Below are 18869 nucleotides of genomic sequence, written 5' to 3'. Positions count from 1 at the left end.
TAAGCATTCATTTTGAGAGGACTAGAATATAAAAGCAAGAATGGAATGCTGAGGCTTTGTAAGGCATTGGGCAGATCACACGGAGTACTGTGAACAGTTTGGGCCAAGATATAGAAAGCATTTGATGGCTCTGACCCTCTGCTCAATGGAGTTTAGAAAAAGGAGGGGCATTCCATAGAAATCTATTGAATATCGAAAAGCCTAGATATAGCGGACGTGGAGGTGATGTTTCCTTTCGTGGCAGAGTCTAGAAACAGAGGGCACAGCCTCAGTACACAAGGATAACCCTTTAGAACAGAGATAAGGAGGAATTTATTTAGCCAGAGGGTGGTGAATCTGTGTAATTTATTGCAATATACAGCAGTGAAGGCCAAGTATTTGGGTATATTTAAAGCAGAGGTTGGTAGATTCTTGATTAGTAAGGGTGTCAAGGGTTACAGGGAGAAGGGAGGAGAATAGGGTTGAGAGTGATAATAAATTAACCATAATAGAATAGTGGCGCAGACCCAACGGACCAGATGGCCTAATTGTACTCCTGTGTCTTATGGTCTTACAAAAATTTGTTGTTTTGTAGCGGCAGAGCAGTGCAATACATAAAAAGTGCAAAAAGAGAGCAAAATACTCATGTTCATAGGTTCATGGACTAGTCAGAAATTTGGTGAAGGAGAAGGTGCTCCTAAAATATTGACTGTGTGCCTTCAGACTCCTGTATCTCCTCCCTGATAATACTAATAAGAAGAGGGCACGTCCTGAATGGAAGGGGTTCTTAATACCTCTTTGAGGCATCACCTTTTAAAGATGTTCTCGATGGTGGAGAGGCTAGTACTCACGATGGAGCTAGCTGAACTTACAGCTCTCTGCAGCTCTTTCTGAACTTATGCATTAGTGCCTCCATACTGGACTGTGATGAAACCTTTTAGAATGCTCTCCACGGTACATCTGTAGTCATTTGCTTGAGTCTTTGGTGACATACCAAATCTCCCACCTCCTTCAAAAAGAACAACAATTGTACTGATGTCCAAGGAGAACAGACTGAGCTTCCTCAATACTAACCAGCAGCACTCATATCAACCATAATGAAGTGCTTCGAGAGGTTATGGCTAGAATTAACTCGTCTGAGAAAGAAACTACATCTGCTCCAATTTGCCTACTGCACATTAGGTTTACAGTAGATGCATCTCCATTGGAGAACCTGGACAACAGCAAAACACATGTCAAGCTGCTGTTTATCAATTACAGCTCATCATTCAACACCATCATCCCCTCAGTACTAATCAACAAATTTCAAATCCTGGGCCTTTTTATCTTGCTATACTTGACTTCCTTATCAGGAGATCACAGTCAGTGTGGATCATAAATAATGTGGATCATAAATCTCCTCTTCACTGACAATTAACACAGGTGTACTTCAAAGATGCATGCTTAGCCAACTGCTCTATTCTCTTTACACTCATGACTGTGTGGCTAATCACAGCTTAAATACCATTTATAAATTTATAGATGATATCTCATTTGCTGTTAAAATCTCAGATGGCAACAGGGAGGCATAAAGGAATAAGACAGGCTAACTAATTGGGTGGTGTTGCACTCAACCTTGCACTCAATGTCAGCAAGACCCAGGAACTGATTGTGGGCTCCAGGAAGGGAAAGCCAAGAGAACACATACCAGTCCTCATTGAAGTTCAGTGGTGGAAAGTGTCAGCAGCTTCAAGTCCCTGGGCATCAATAGCTCAAAGGTTGTCTATCCTGGGTTCAACACACTGATGCAGTCTTGAAGAAAGCATACCAGTGGCTATACTTCATTAGGAATTTGAGAAGATTTGGTATGTCATCAAAGCCCCATGCTGACTGGCTGCATCAAAGCTGGTATGGAGGCTTCACCACACAGAATCACAAGAGACTGTAGAGTGTTGTAGACTCAGCCAGTTCCATCCTGAGCACAACCCTCACCACTATCAAGGTCATCTTCAAGAATGCTGCATCCATCATTAAAAACTTTCACTCTTGGGACATGCCTTTTGCTCATTACTACCATCAGGGAAGATGTACAGGAGCCTGAATGAATCAGGAACAGCTCCATCATCAGATTTCTGAATGGTCCATGAACCAATAAACACTACCTCATTATTTATTTTGTTTTTCACTATATATTTTGTAGTTCATAGCAATTTTATATCTTTGCACAGTACTGTTACTGCAAAATAACAAATTTTACTTCATAGAAGACAATGAAAATAAACCCGACTCTGAAAAAATGTCACAGCAGAATCATAAAGATTGCTTCAACATAAGTAATTACATTTTCCATGCAACTTAAGGATGAATATCCAGATGCTGTTTACAAAACAAGTAAATTTGAAGTGTAAAAGAACAAATGGAACCACCAGAAGACAGGTACACGTTTGTAACAGAGGTGACAAATATGCTACAACTAATACTACACAAACTTCACATGCCAGATAATGAGGTCATAATTGAGAAAGGCATCTACAATCAAAGAAAAAGGCATATGTCCAGATATAGAGAACAGTCCATTACCCAAGTATTTGCTAAGTGACACAAGGGGGTGCACAGTTATAGGTCCTGGTTTTCTCATTATTGAAGGAGGGATGCAACATACACTCAGTGACCACTTTACTAAGTACACCTGCTCATTAATGCAAATATCTAATCAGCCAATTGTGTGGCAGCAACTCAATGCATAAAAGTATGCAGGATAGCCAAGAGGTTAAGAGGTTCAGTTCAAACATCAGAATGGAAAGAAATGTAATCTAAGTAACTTTGACCGTGGAATGATAGTTGGTGCCAGACAAGGTAGCTTGATCCCTGGGATTTTCATGCACAACAGTTTCTAGAATTTACAGAGAATGATGCAAAAAACAAAGAAAAAACATCCAGTGAGTGGCAGTTCGATGGGCAAAAGCACCTCATTAATGAGAGAGGTCAGAAGAGAATGGCTGGATTTCTTCAAGATGGCAGGAAGGTGACAGCAACTTAAATAATCATGTGTTACAACAATGTTGTGCAGTGAGTATCACTGAATGCACAACACGTAGAACCTTCAAGTGGATGGTCTACAGCAGCAGAAGACCATACTGGGTTCCACTCCTGTACCTAATAAGGTAGCCACTCAGTGTACTGAATGTAATATTAGTTGATTTAGCTAATGTTAGGAAATGCAGCATGCCACCAACTGTTTCATTTAAAGAGGTTATTTCTGTAAATAAAGCTATTATCTAGATAAGAAATGTGGTTTTTCATAATATGACGTATTTAATATACAGATTGAGCATCCCTTATCCAAAATGTTTGGGGTCAGAAGTATTTTGGATTTTTCAGATTTTGGAATATATAATAAGATACCCTGCGGATGGGACCCAAGTCTAAACACAAATTCCATTTACATTACATACACAGCTTATGCATATACCTTGCCAGTAGCTTTATATAATATTTTTTATAACTGATCATGAAACAGTAATGAGTACATTGAACCATCAGAAAGGTAAGCTATCACTAAATCAGCCACCCAGGTGAACAGTCAGTGGCTGTTTAGCATTGCCATCATTCTTGACTCTGAACTGATATGCTACCGGCTAGCAGTCTTTGTCTTACATTTGTTTATCACAGATATGTACTAATACAGGAGTTCAGCATATTAAATTTTCTTCAGCGACATTCTTGGCAAACTCATTAATGAATTTCTCTGCTGCTTTGTGATCAGTAGATGCTTCATCCCCACAAATCTTTGAAAAACTAATGCCTTGCCTTTTCTTAAATTTCTGCAACCAGCCTGCTGAACATTCACAATAACCTTCAATTTTCAGTTCGTTGTGATAGATCTTTGCTTGTTTCATGATCAACATACTGTTATAAGTGGCACTGACTCTGACGAATCCACTCTTTCAATACATGATTGAGGTCTTCATTTTTTGCTTTATGCAGTGTTTTTGTGTTTTTCATTAACTTCTGTTCATTATATATGTGAGGTCACTTCTCAGAACTGTCTGTAGTCTGCAAGACCTGTGCATCTTCTGAAAACCTTGCCAGCGTCTTGTGGAATTTTCCATTTGTGATGTCAAGTCAGTACTCAAAAAAGATTTTGGAATTTCGGATAAGGGGTACTCAACATGCATAAAATATGTTTGTTCAAGTGTTTATGTTACCACTTTCTATATGATTGAGTGAGAAAATAATGAAACATTTCCTCCTAACTCACTTTATCAGTAAACATAGATTCATTACTGTTTTATTATATTGCACTCATTGAAATCATAATTTTAATTTTTAAAAGATCTTGTATGCTTCATTTCCTTAAACTGATTATGCCAGTAATATGCTGTGTGATTCAGCAGTAAAGCATTATGGTCTTTTCCAAAAGCACTTGCTAAAGATTTCTCTCCATTGAAGCTCACTGCAAGGGTCACAGTTTTTGTCCTTATCTGAACTGTGGCAAGAGCAGGAAGATCTACTGTACTGTTCAAAAGAATTAGGGACATGTAAAAAAAATTCTGTAAAGCAAAGATGCTTTCAAACATAATGAAGTTAAAAGTTTCTAAATATCAAAACAATTACAATAAAGAGCAGTAAACTGTTAAAAAACTAAATTGAACCAGTATTTGGTGTGACCAACCTCTCTCTACCTTTAAAACTGCATCAATTATCTTAGGTACACTGTTGTGCAGTTTTATCAGAAAATCAGCTGGTAAGTTGTTCTAAGCACCTTGGAGAACTTGCCACAGTTATTCTGCAGACTTGAGCTGTCTCACTTGATTCTGTTTCTCCAGGTCATCCCAGATAGCCTCAATGATGCTGAGATCAAGGCTATGTAGAGGCCATAGCATCTATTGCAGATCGCTTTGTTCGTCTTTTCACTGAAGATAGTTCTTTATGATCTTGGCCATGTGTTTGGGGGTCATTGTGCTGCTGCAGAATGAAGTTGGGACCGATCAGATGCCTCCCTGATGGTATTGTGTGATGGATAAGAATCTGCTTGTATTTTTCAGCACTGAGGATTCAATTAATTCTGACCAGATCACCAACTCCATTTGCAGAAATGCAATCCCAAATCTGCAGGGAACCTTCGCCGTGCTTACTGTTGGCTCCAGACACTCATCGTGTAGCACTGTCCAGTCTTCTATGGACAAACTGCCTCCTGTCTGAGCTAGAAATTTAAAATTTTAACTCACCAGTCCAGACCACTTGCTTACATTATTCAGCACCCCAGTCCTTGTGTTTTTGTGCACAGGTGAGTCTCTTGGCTTTGTTTCCAGTTAAGAGGAATGGCTTTTTGGCAGCAACTCTTTCACGAAGACCACCTCTGACAAGACTTCTTCAGACTAAAGAGGAATGTGCTTGGGTTCCAATGGCTTCTGTGTGTTCAGAGCTGATAGCAGCGCTGGAGGTCTTTCAGTTTAGAAGGGACATCAGCTTGATGTATCTCTGATCTGTTGCACTGTGTTTCTTCAGAAGAGCTTGGACAGCACATCTTGATATTCTCGTATGCTGTAAAATTTATGCTTGGGCAAGACCTTGCTGAGGCAGGATGACCATCTTATGTCCTGTTGATATGCTCATCCTTATTATGGTGTAAGAATTGATGATTTGAAGGTTAAATTGTTACCTCTGTCAAACCCTCATCTTTTAGATTGGTTGTCCATTGCCCAATTTGATTCCTTCTACCACCTGTTTCTGTTTCAATCAATTTAGTTCAGTCAACTCATTAAGTTATTGATTAATAGCAACCGTTTATTACCTTGGTTTAATCACGCATTTGATAGTGGATATAGCTACAAAGCAACCAGGTTTTTATTATTACTTATGTTACTTTCTATAACAAAATACAAAAATGTCTGTTACATTTTTAGAAAAATATTTACTACCTGCTATGCCACTGGCATTTAGGGCAACAATGAAGGTCCCCCCCATCTCTGTCTGTCCTTGGCTACCTTCTCCATTGTGCCCCAGGTGCGTCAGGGTCCTCATTTTTGTCTCTACGGTACAGTGCCAAGTTGCCTTTGGTCTCCTGTGTTTCCTCCACCCTTCAAGGGTCCAATGAAGTGCTGCCTTAATGATGCCCTCTCTTCTCATCATGCACCCTATCTATCTCCAATGTTTCCTCATGATGATTGAGGACGTGTCCTCTTGATGACACTGAAGTAGTAGAGCATAGCTGGAGATCTTTCTTGGCCAGAAAATAAGACCATATGACCAGAAGATAGAGGAACTGTTCTGTTCTGGCTGTTGACCATGCTGTTCCTTATCTTGACGATGGCACGAGGGGACCAGTTAAGCTCCATGATTAGGCTCTCTTTTGGGGCCATCAGGAGGTGTTCATCATGGGGTGGGTGGGTGTATTTCAGTTCCAGAAGTACACTTAGTTATGTTTACAACATTCTAGTTATTATTTACTGGTTTTTACTTTTATTTTGTTATGTTGTAATTTCAGTTAGCAGTCATTCTAAATCAATTCAGCTCAACATGATTGAAATTATAACTAATAGCCTATGCCCTGCAAACTTCAGTTTACCTCTTGGAATTTAAGAGGATTAAATAAACTTGCCAAGTTAAAGCAAGTTACGAGTAGGATAAGACAGTTAAAAGCCAAATTAGTTTTTCTGCAGGAGACCCATTTAACCCAAGGATGTGGTTAGAGTAAGGAGGAGATGGCCAGGACAGGTTTTTTCAGCCTCTTTCAGCTCACACTCACGGGGGTGGGGGGGGGGGGGGGGGTAATTACCCTTATACATAAGTCAGTGCCTTTCCACCTTGTTAGTGTTACTGAAGACCAATCTGGCAGATACCTTATTATTCAATGCAAATTTTTCTCAATCAGCCTTAATTTGATCAATGTGTATGGGACAAATAATGACAATCCAGCTTTTTTAGACATCTGTTTTTATCATTTGCTGCTCTGCCAGGCCATCTTATTTTAGGTGGTGATTTCAATTGTGTACTTCAACCTGAACTAGACATGTAATGGGATAGATACCTCAGACAAGAAAAGAGTTATTGCAATGCACTAAAGACTTTAATTTAGTTGATGGGTGGAGAAGGAAGTACCCGGATAAACTAACTTTTCCAGAATTGATTATTACTTAGTTTCAGCTGCTTTAATATCCACAATTATAAGCTGCTGGTACAATAGCATTACAATCTCAGATCACATTCCAGTTTCATTTAATTTGAACCTGCCTAATGCTTTACATTACTCCCCAAGACAGCAGCTTCAAACAATTTGGTTTAGGGATCCAGAATTTATTGGAGAACAGATAGATCATTATTTTGGAAATAGTACAGACCAGACATTCACTGCTATAAGGTGGGAAGACTAAGCCTTTCTAAGAGGTCAGATGATTAGCTTTACCAGCTTTAAACATAAATCTTTTAGATTGGAAATAGAACAGCTTGAAAAAAGAATAAAAGAGAATGAATCTGAAATATTTCAAAATCCCTCTCTGCAGCTATTTGCAGAACTTAACAAACTGAGAGCTAAATATAATGTATTGTCCATTAATAAGGCAACAAAAAGTTTGATGAGACTGAAGCAATCCTATTTTGAGCAGGGTGAAAAGGCAAGTAAACTCTTGGCCTGGCGCATCAAACAGATACAAACAGAAAGGGCAATAAACTCCATATAATCAGATGAGGGGTTGACAACTGCCGACCCAAAAGAAATAAACAATATATTTTTGAGATTTTACCAAAATCTGTATAGGTCAGAATATTCAGATTCAGCTTCACAAATACAAAAGGAATTTGTCGACTTGTTAGAATTTACACCCCTGGATGAAACATCCTTGACCTCGCTGGAGTTTAACTTAGAGGCTAAAGAATTGTCTGAAGCTATAACTAACATGAAGGGAGGGAAAACTCCTGAGCCCGATGGAATTCCGATTGAAATATATAAAATCTTTAAGACCAAATTAATACCAGCTTTGCTTGATATGTATCAGGAGTCATTTGACACTGGATCCCTTCCCCCCTCTCTTAATATGGCAGCAATTACACTACTGTTAAAACCCAGAAAACCACCATCCCTATTTGGATCTTATAGGCCAATCTCACTTCTGAACAATGATCTCAAAATTCTCTGTAAAGTATTAGCTAGGAGGCTGGAGCCACTCTTGCCAAAAATAGTCCATCCTGACCAAAATGGATTTGTTGAGGGAAGGCAAGGCTTCCACAACATTTGAAGAGTGCTTAATATACTTTATGAAAGATCTGGAAGCTCTGATAGCGCTATTCTGTCATTGGATGCCAAGAAAGCCTTCGACAGAGTGGAGTGGCAGTATTTACCATATTTAAAGTTTTAGAAAGATTTGGTATAGGGGCAAAATTTCTAAAGTGGATACAGCTTCTTTATTCTAACCCACAGGCTGAAATTTTAACTAACGGGCTTTTTCGGCACCTTTTAAACTCCAAAGGGGAACAAGACAGGGCTGTCCCCTATCTCCCCGCCTGTTTATCCTGGCCATTGAGCCACTTGCTATGGCAATTTGAAAACAGGCTAACATAGCAGGAATAACTATAGGAAATATAGCCCTGTATGCAGATGACATAATTTTGTTTTGCCCCAATTGAAACAAACATTACCTGCCTTAACTGACCTGGTAAGCACTTTTGATACTTTTGCAGGCTATAAAATAAACAACAAATCTGCAATATTATTCAAGGATAAAGATGATTCAATCCCCCACTTCAAACTCCATTTATAGTGTCAGAACAGGGTTTTACCTATCTGGGTGTTAAAATTACTCCTACTATTGATAAAATTATCCCAACTAATTATAACCCTCTCACAGACTCAGTTATTCAACTTATAAACAGATGGACAAAATTGTCCATATCTTTGACTGGACACATAAACATTTTAAAAATGTCAATTTTACCGAAGTTCCTGTACCTTTTCCAACCTATCCCACTTTCTCCTCCATCATCTTTCTTTTGTTTATTAAAGAAAATTTTTTCTAATTTCATCTGGAATAATAGACATCCAAGACTCAGGCTTTCCCTGCAAGACCCTGCAGCGGATAGTGAGGTCAGCTGAGAAGATCATCGGGGTCTCTCTTCCCACCATCACAGACATTTACACTACACACTGCATCCGCAAAGGAAACAGCATTATGAAGGACCCCATACACCCCTCATACAATCTCTTCTCCCTCCTGCCGTCTGGGAAAAGGCTCCGAAGCATTCGGGCTCTCACGACCAGACTATGTAACAGTTTCTTCCCCCAAGCCATTAGACTCCTCAATACACACAGCCTGGACTGACACCTTGCCCTAATGTCCTGTTTATTATTTATTGTAATGCCTGCACTGTTTTTGTGCACTTTATGCAGTCCTGTGTAGGTCTGTAGTCTAGTGTAGCTTTCCCTGTGTTGTTTTTTTTTACGTAGTTCAGTCTAGTTTTTGTACTGTGTCATGTAACACCATGGTCCTGAAAAACGTTGTCTCATTTTTACTATGTACTGTACCAGCAGTTATGATCGAACTGACAATAAAAGTGACTCGACTTATATCTGCCATATGATAGAGGCAGCTTACAGTTACCAAACCTTATATGGTATTTCTGGGCGGTCCAAATTAGAGCAGGAATGTTTTACTTTGTTAAGGATCATTTCCCTACTTGGGTCTCAATGGAATCCCAGTCAATCAATATCCCTCTAGAACTATATATATTCAGCAGATAAGAAGAAACTGGTCAAACTAAAAACACCTTCTTAAAAAATACAATAATGGTTTGGCACAATGCTCCAGCCCGGCAGAGCAGACCCTGGTTTTAAAACTTGGTCAACCCAGGGTATAGCTAAGGTGCCTGATCTTTATAATGGCAGTACATTTATGTCATTTGAAGAACTCAAGGCCACATATGGAATTCCAACAAAACACTATTTTTAAATACCTTCAGTGGCAAAGTTTTATTATGTCCAGGCAAGGCTACAGTTTGAAGCTCCTTCTTTAATCTACCCTAGAAGACATCACTCTAAAATTATCTGAAGCTAGGGGACATGTGTCTGTATTGTACAATGTTTGTAAGTAAATGTAAAGAGTCTTCAAACAACATACTACAAGCATGGAGAACTGATTTGCATGAGAATTTGTCAGAAAAAGAGTGGTCAGAAGCTTGTTCCTTAGTTCAAACCCAATCAGTGAACATTCATTCTAAGTTACTACAATACAAATGGATCAGACAGTCCATTACTCCCGACAGATTGCATCACTTTAAACCCAACATTCCAGACACATGCATTAAATGTAGTCACCAAAAGGGGTCTCTGTTCCATTGTATGTGGGAGTGCCCCCAGATTATCTGCTTCTGGCAGAAGGTGCTGAATTTGGTTAGTCAGATTATTGGAAAAAACGTGCCCCATGATCCTAAATTATGTATTCTGAACATTTATCCAAAGTAGTTTGTAACCTCCAAAACTGTAAGGTCTCTGCTTAATATTTGTTTTTCGGAAGCCAAACACTACATAGCCTATTCATGGAAGAAACCAACAACCAGCGGACTTTCACAGTGGCTGAAAGGAATGACTTCTTATCTTGCTCTAGAAAAGATAAACTACATTACAAACAACAAACTTGGCAAATTTCAGGAAATTTGGAACATTTTCTACAAGTTTCTGGAGAACAATATTCAGGATGATGAAAGTAACAAACTGAATTGACTGTTTTTTTTAAATGGTGGGGTGTTTGCTTTTTTGTGTATGTGTTTTTCTTTTGATTTCTTATGTATTTTATTTTTCTCTTTTCTTTAACTTTGTTGCACTTTCAAACCTATGGATGATTTAATGTGTTTTCTTTTCATTCTGAAAAAGCAATAAAGAGATGTTTTTAAAAAAGAAAGAAAGAATTGGTCCCAACACAGACCACTGTGGAACATCATGAGTCACTGGCAACCAATCAGAAAAGGCACTCTTCCCCCCCTGCCAATCAGCCACTGTTTGATCCATGCTAGAATATTTTCTGTAATACCATGGGCTTGTAGCTTGTTAAGTAGCCTCATGAGTGGCATCTTGTCAAAGGCCTTCTGAAAACCCAATTACACATCAACCAATTCTCCTTTGTCTATCCTGCTTATTATTTCTTCAAAGAATTCCAAAAGATTTGTTAGGCAAGGTTTTCCCTTAAGGAAACCATACTGACTACAGCCTATTTTATTATGTGCCTCCAAGTACCCTGAGACCTCACTCTTGATAATCAATCCCAGCAGCTTTCCAACGACTGAGATCAGACTAACTGGCCCATAGTTTCCTTTCTTCTGCCTCTCTCCCTTCTTGAAGAATGGAGTGACATCTGCAATGTTCCAGTCTTCTGGTACTATTCTAGAATCTTCTGATTCTAGATCAATAAATCAATACTCCACAATCTCCTCAGCCACCTCTTTTAGAACCCTGGTCCAGGTGACTGATCTACCTTCAGACCTTTCAGTTTCCCAAAAACCTTCTTTCTAGTCACGGTAACTTCACACATTTTATGACTCCCTGACACCTGGAACTTCCGTCTTACTGCTGGTGTCTTCCACAGTGAAGACTGATGCAAAAGACCTATTCAGTTCATCCACCATTTCCTTGTCCCCCCATTACTACATCTCCAGCATTTTTATCCAGCAGTCACCTCTCTTTTGTGTTTTATGCATCTCAAGAAACTTTTGTATCATCTTTAATCTTATTGGCTAGCTTACTTTCATTTTCCATCTTTACCTTCTTAATGACTATTTTAGTTGTCTACTGTTGGTTTATAAACAATTCCCAATCCTCTGACTTCCCACTAATTTTTGCTCCATTATATACCCTCTCTTTGGCTTGTATGTTGGCTTTGACTTCTCTTGTTAGCCACGGTTGTGTCATCTGGCCTTAGAATACCTTTTCCCCTTTGGGATGTAAATATCCTGTGTCTTCTGAATTGCTTCCAGAAATTCCAGCCAATGCTGCTCTGCCATCATCCCTGCCTGTGTTCTTTTCCAATTAATTCTGGCCAACTCCTCTTTCCTGACTCTGTAATTCCCTTTACTCCACTATAATACTGATATATATGACTTTAGCTTCTCCTTCTCAAATTTCAGGGTGAATTTGATCATGTTATGATCACTCTTTCCCATGAGTTCCTTTACCTTAAGCTCTCTAATCAATTCTGGTTCATTGCACAACACACAATCCAAAATAGCCAATCCGCTAGTGAACCAATTCACAGGCACTCTAGAAGTCCCCCCTCCTATAACCCAGCACCAACCTGATTTTCCCAATCTATCTGCATATTGAAATCCCCCCATTACTATTGTAACATTGCCCTTTTGGCATGCATTCTCTAAAAAAAAAAGGATTTTCCTAAGGTTCTTGGTGTGGAATGATGATGGCTTGACAAGGTTGTTCTCTGTCATGTGCCAGCATTCTGATCCATACAAGAATGTGACCAGAACACAGCTCTGGTACAACTTCACCTTGGTGTGGACACTGTACTAGGTGGATCCCCATATGTTGTTCATTGATTTGAAGATGTTTCTCACTTTACTATGTCGGCACTGGATGTTGTTCTGTTGTCCTTATTCCCACCATCCTGCCAAATGATGCTGCACATGTTGGTAAATTTGTTGGTGCTGGGTAAGTTGACGTCATATCCCTTGGTGGGAGAAGGAGATTCTACATTGAGAGTCATGCTCTAAGCCTTTCTCTGGATGACTCTGAGTCCAATCTGTCCACCAAAGGAACACAGGCACTGAGTTTTCTCTTGCATATGCTGGTATGTATGTGATAGTAACACGAGGTCATCAGCAAAGTCAAGGTCTTCAAAAATGGAGAATAGAGTACACCTCTTGCCTCTCTGTTTACCTTACTTTGTTTGCCTCAAAGCCCAGTCAATCACCAAGTTAAATAGTATCACTGATATCACATAGCCTTGCCTGATTCATGTCTTGACATAGCACTCCTTTCTTGGGGATCCTAACAATAACTCCCCTTGACTAGTTCTTGGGTACGTCCCCTTTCTCAGATTATGGTAAACAGTGGTTGCAGAGTGGCTGTGCAGCTTTTGGTTCAGCTTTGAACAGTTCAGCATTCAAATTCTCACGTCCTGGAGGTCTGTTGTTCTTCACATGGTGGTTGTCTATTCAGTAATTCTCAGAAATACTCTGTCCATTGTGCTTTTTGCTCCTTTCAGTTGTCAAAAGCAGACTGTTCTTATCTCTCATGGGATTATTGGATCTGGCCTGGAACTTTTAGCTCATCGATTTTGAAATCTTGTATACATTTCCCAGATTACCTCAATTGGCTGCTGCTTTAGCCTCCTTGGCAAGTTCTTCCATGTAGACTCTCTTATCCTTTCTTACAAGTCCCTTCACTTTTTTGTTAGCTTCAGTGTATGCTAAAGGTTCACCTTAAGTCATGCTGACTTTGCATCTAACAGTTTCTTCTTAATTTTCTGTCTTTTGTCTAAGGCTGCCTATGTTTCCATTCTTTGTTCTTCTTTCCAGCTCTGTATCCTAGACAAGCTCCATTGCTCTCCTTGAAGACTGGGGCAATCAATTTCCACATTGTGTCGAACTTGTCTACTGACACATCCTCGTCAAGGTCTTGCAAGGCCTGGAATCTGTTCTTAAGGTGAATGGTGAATGCAGATCTCACATTAGTTTCCTTGAGCTTTTCAACATCAAAATATCTTTGTACATGTGTTCTGGTCACAGCGCTTCTCAGCTTGAGTTTCATCACTGCTATGACAAGGTGGTGATCACTTCCTGTATCTGCTCCTCTCTTCACCTGTACATCATGTAATGATAGTCTCCATGTATCATTGTTCATTAAATGGTCAATCTGGTTCTGTTGACTCTACCTCCGATTGCAGCTGTTCATAGAAGACATCATTTTCTTCAATGTCAACATCGTTAGTTGGAGCATAGCACTGGCTTCTTTTCAGCCCGACTCTCATCAGCCTACTGTTAATTGGTTTCCACTTCTCAATGCCTTTCTTCAAAATGACAGCTACACCATCACGACCCTGACTATTTTCATTTCCTGAGTATAAAACTGTTTCACTAGTTGCTGTCTTTAATCTGCAGAATCTGTCCATCTGCTTTCATAGACACTCAGTATATGCAGGCTGGAATGATGCATTTCTGCAGTTATTTGTGCTAGCTTGCCAGTGTTGTACATTCCAAAAACCAACTTTGGTCTTGGTCCTGGCAGTGTTCAGGGTTTTCTTCATTGTGACAGTAGCTTCCTCTCAGCGTTCACCACTGACAGTCAAGTAAATCCCAGGTGGAGACTCAGGAATACCATTGCACACAGGTAGAGAAGGATTCTTCATTGCTGTTTCCATAACAATTTATTTTTTGACCAGTCGGGGTTGTTAGCCCTGAGCTGAACTGAACCTGGAGGACAGGTGGACCACTCTGGCCTCTACCTTTTGACCTGTTTGGCATGGGTGACCCTACCAAGAGTCAAAGTACAAGCAACCGACTCCAGCCAATATAGCTCTCCAGATCATTGAGCCATGCAAGCCTCCAAACCCTATAATAAGGTTGTGGTCATCTTGAGGGTTTTTGAAAACTGAATGTTTGGAAATCTAAAATTTGCTCTTTCCTACTGACATACTAATGCAGAAGACAAAAAAATGTATTAAAAAATCTAAGGTGCCTCAGATTTTTGCACAGTACTGTATGAAGAGGGTGCTCTCTAGACTACCTTAAATGATTCAGTTACTTTCCCCTTAGCTCCAGCAAGCAGACTGATTTGTCCAGACACAAATTATGATTAAAACCATGGCAGCAAGCAGACCTGAATAACATTCAGACTTGAATTCAAGTTTGGACTAATGTCACAAGTAATATTTACTCCATTAAATGACATGCACCAACCAAACACATGTGCCCCTAATCTCTCAGTCTCACATCTTGGAGATTACCATTGACTAATGATATCTAAACCAAAAATTAACATGGCTTGAAAATCCAAGTCAGAAGCTGGATACATAATGGCATGTGAGTCAAAATAGCATTCCACAAACTATTTCACTAGTGTAGCTGACTATTTTTCACTTGTCTAAATTATTGTAGCTCCACATAATCCAAAATAAAGTAGCTTTTGCGAGGCTGCAGCTGCCCTGAAGAACAAACTCTAGCAGTGTGGACTGCACATTCTCATTACAAGCAGCAGCAGTCTGGATCAGCCGATGACATTAACAAGGCTACAACGAAGCAACCATTGTGGGATTAAAGGTAATGGTGGAGTCATAAATGAGCAAAAACGGAAGTCAGTGCCATCCCCCCCCCCCCCCCCACCCCCGGCTAATGCTTCACCAATCCTATTAAATTGTTACTGAATGGATTGCTGGAGTGCTATGAATATGGTATTCAGAACAAACAAGACTACAGCCTGTATATACATGTTGTTAAATTGAGCTTACTTAGGAAACATTCAGGCTTCCACTACAACATTCAGACATTGCTTCCACTGCACTTCAGTGACTTGCTGGCTTCTCCTTCTGCTGCCAAGGTAGACAGCACAGCAGATGCTACATGATGGCAATTGCATTCCACCATTTCTATACTGGAAAGTAGAGATTTTAGGGTCCATGCAAAGACAAGCAAGATTAGAACTGGAATTAACTGAATTAATTCATTGTTGAGGTAGGAGAAGAGTGCTGGAAGGAAGCAACAAAACAGTTAAAAGGAAGTGACAAGACAATGCAAGAAGTAATCCGAAGACAGTGAATTTTAAATTCTAGCTGTGGTGTACTTGAAACTTTCGTAAGTCAGCAAAGGCAGGCAATTGGAGATTATAACTGCATCATGATTGGCGGTAAGTTCCAGCATTTTGGAAGAGTTAATGATGGGAAAAGCTGATGTCATCTCAAATTAACAGTAGGAAATTATGACACATCCACTACGTATATAACTTTCAATATTAACTTTCTTATTGATGAAAGTACATTCTGTTTGAAAATAAGGTAGTTTCAGTTACTGCTGGGGTTTAACTTTTCTTGCAAGTATGATTAAACAAAATGCAGCAAAATCACAGCTAAAAAAGCTAGCAATTCAAAATTCAAAGTAAATGTATTATCAATTACATATATGTCACCATATACAACCTTGAGATTCATTTTCTTGCTAGCATTCACAGTAAAACAAAACAAATGAACTACCACCCAGAGCTGCCAGTTTCTGCCTTTGTAACTATAATGAAGTTCAGGTCTCCAATGCAGAAATCCCAATTTGACCAGCACTGTCATTTCTACTGCACATTGATACTGGACACAAAGAGTTTGAGATATTTTACCTGAATCTGGTTGCTGAACCTGAGCTGTGTGTCAGACATGGCTATAAGTAGCACTGGGGCCCCACAGAGGATTGTATTGGCTCCCTTCCTGTTTGCCCCATATACCTCAGACTTTAGATACAACACTGAGTCATGTCATCTGCAGAAATTCTCTGATGACTCAGCAATAGCTATGTGTAGAAAGGGAGGATGGGAGGATGAATACAGGGCTTTGGTGGAGGACTTTGTCAAATGGTGCAAGCTGAATCATCTGCAGCTCAACATCAGTAATACAAAGGAGATGGTAATGGACTTTAGAAACACTAAGCCTGCACTGCTCCCTGTTACTATTGATGGTGAGGACATGGATGTGGTGAGGTCCTACAAGTAAATGGGGTGCACCTAGATGACAGACTTGAGTGGAGCACCAACACAGAGGCTGTGTTCAAGAAGGGCCAGAGTCTCCTTGTGAGTATGCAGGCCTCTCCATCACATGTTCTACCAGTCTGTTGTTGCCAGTACAATCTTCTATGCGGTGGTGTGCTGGGGCAATGGCATCAACACAGGTGATGCCAACAGGCTCAATAAACTGATTAGAAAGGCTGGCTCCGTTACAGGAGTCAAACTGGACACACTGGAGGCTGTTGTAGAATAAAGGACTCTGTGGAAAATCTTACCCTCTGCATGCCACCTTGGCTGAACAGAGGAGCACTTTTAGTAATAGACCAAGACAATTGTGCTGCTCCAAAGAGCACAATATGAGGTTATTCTTACCTTCGGCCATTAGGCTCCATTACAAGTCAACCTATAGCGGGGGACATGATAACCCCCTCCTGTTACACTGTTTGAGGTAACTTATTTTTTATTCTTTCTTACATCTCTTCTAATATTTGTATATTTGTGCACTTGTAATGCTACTGGGGCACTGTAATTTCCTTCAAGATCAATAAAGTATCTATTTATTGCTCAAGGCATTGACGATTAAGTGGTTACTGACTTCATTGAGAAAGTTTGAGTTAAGTTTGCTCAAGGTTAGTGGAAATTTAGCAGGGAGGTACTGGAAATTCAAAGCTTATACCTATTTTACATCACTGAATTGTCACAAATGAATATTGATAAAGGAAATTTTGGAATGAGTAACTTCAGTTACTTTATGTGCATTTCCCCCACAAAGTTTAGCAATATATTCTGTTCTAGTTAATTTTTCATTCTTCCCCTCTAGAAATTTAAATATAATTCATCGCCTGTTTATATCTCCACAGACATATCTTTACCACACTCATTCAGCCAGCAATCATCACCAGCGATACTCAATTACTCACAGTATGAACCTCATCATAAACTGATGAGTTTGCCCCCCCCCCACCTTAGCAACTTTAAATTTACTATTTTCATGCTTTTCTCAATTCAGATGAAAGGTCATTTGCCTGAAACGTTAACTGTTCCTTTCTTAATAAAAGTTACTTTAATTACCGAGTATTTCGTTTTTATTTCTAATAAAAATCATGTTTTTTCAAGCTGATTTGAATAAAGGGGATCAAGGTCGTAGAAAGGTTTGAGTCATGTTCAAGTGCATCAACGATATTCAGACAGACCACAAGCTACTATAAAATTTCACAACATTACAATTCCATAGTTGAAATTTACAAAATACATGAATGGACTTTTGGTACAAAACCATGCAGGCAAATGATGGTTAACGTCAGGTGCAGCTGCACTGACAATGGCCTTGCTTACCATTCAAGTGCAAGATCACCGGCTCGACACTTCATTTATAGTGCCAAGAACGTTTAACAACCCTGAAGCGAGGCCTCACCAAAGCCACAACTAAATTTAGGTCCAACAGTCACCACCGCCACCGTCCCCCGCCCCTTTTGGATCAAAACAGTAATGGCACACACGCACAATGACACCAAGTTGCAGGCATGGCCTCCGGCTGGATTTTACCGGCGAGAGGTGCGGTTACCTGCAGTCTGGGAGGCGGACCTGTTGCTTGTCACATACCACTTCGCTCCCAACAAACGGAAACGCATCGCGCGCCCCCGTCGCCAGAGCGCGCATCTGCGCGCGACCCCGCACCGGCTCGTCCTCTCCCTGCGCTCCGCGCGCACCCAGGGTCGCCACCCGCAGACAAGCCAATCAACCCTAGTAGGGATCCTGATTATGTTGGGGTGCTGGTCGGTTCTGATTACGGGGAACACTGTGCTGCCTGAAATTTAAAGCAAAAACAAACAATAAACAGCTAGAAATTCTGTGTAGCATCTGTCAAGAGTGAAAAAGAGTTAATGTCGTTGAGTGCTGTCCTTTCAACAGAAGATCTGTTGAATATTTCCAGTGCTTGTCATTTTGACTTTGCACTCACAGAATTGCAGTGTTGTACATTTGAAATGCAAATTCGTATTTCCAGTTTACACTTCCTTTTGTCATATCTGTTCTCTGTTCTATTGCTGTCCCTTTTAGATTGCGCCACTATCACTTTCAACGTTTAATTCCCCTATTCTCCAACGTACTGTGCACTTCCATTTATTCCTAATTTCTGACGAAGTAGTATTAAACTGGAACATCTTTTTGCTCCACTTGTGCTGTATTTCCAGCTTTTACTGCTTTTCTAGAGAGT

At 39.9% G+C, this 18869-nt stretch overlaps 1 protein-coding gene across 4 annotated transcripts in view; it reads right to left on the bottom strand.

The window, feature by feature from the left end:
• LOC140737078 (5'-AMP-activated protein kinase subunit beta-2-like) overlaps window positions 1-18420 on the bottom strand; it is a 52337-nt gene extending 33917 nt beyond the window's left edge. Inside the window, exon 1 of one of the 4 annotated variants that reach the window (XM_073063234.1) lies at window positions 18219-18420. The gene's annotated coding sequence lies outside the window, so the exon portion shown is untranslated. Of the gene's footprint in view, window positions 1-17989; window positions 18130-18157 lie in introns of those variants that run through there. The other 3 variants (XM_073063231.1, XM_073063233.1, XM_073063232.1) reach the window with 3 other exon arrangements.
• Between the last annotated feature and the right edge of the window lie 449 nt (window positions 18421-18869).

Source organism: Hemitrygon akajei, chromosome 12, assembly GCF_048418815.1.
Source record: "Hemitrygon akajei chromosome 12, sHemAka1.3, whole genome shotgun sequence".
NCBI lineage: Eukaryota > Metazoa > Chordata > Chondrichthyes > Myliobatiformes > Dasyatidae > Hemitrygon > Hemitrygon akajei.
This window is presented reverse-complemented; position numbering and strand designations above follow the sequence as displayed.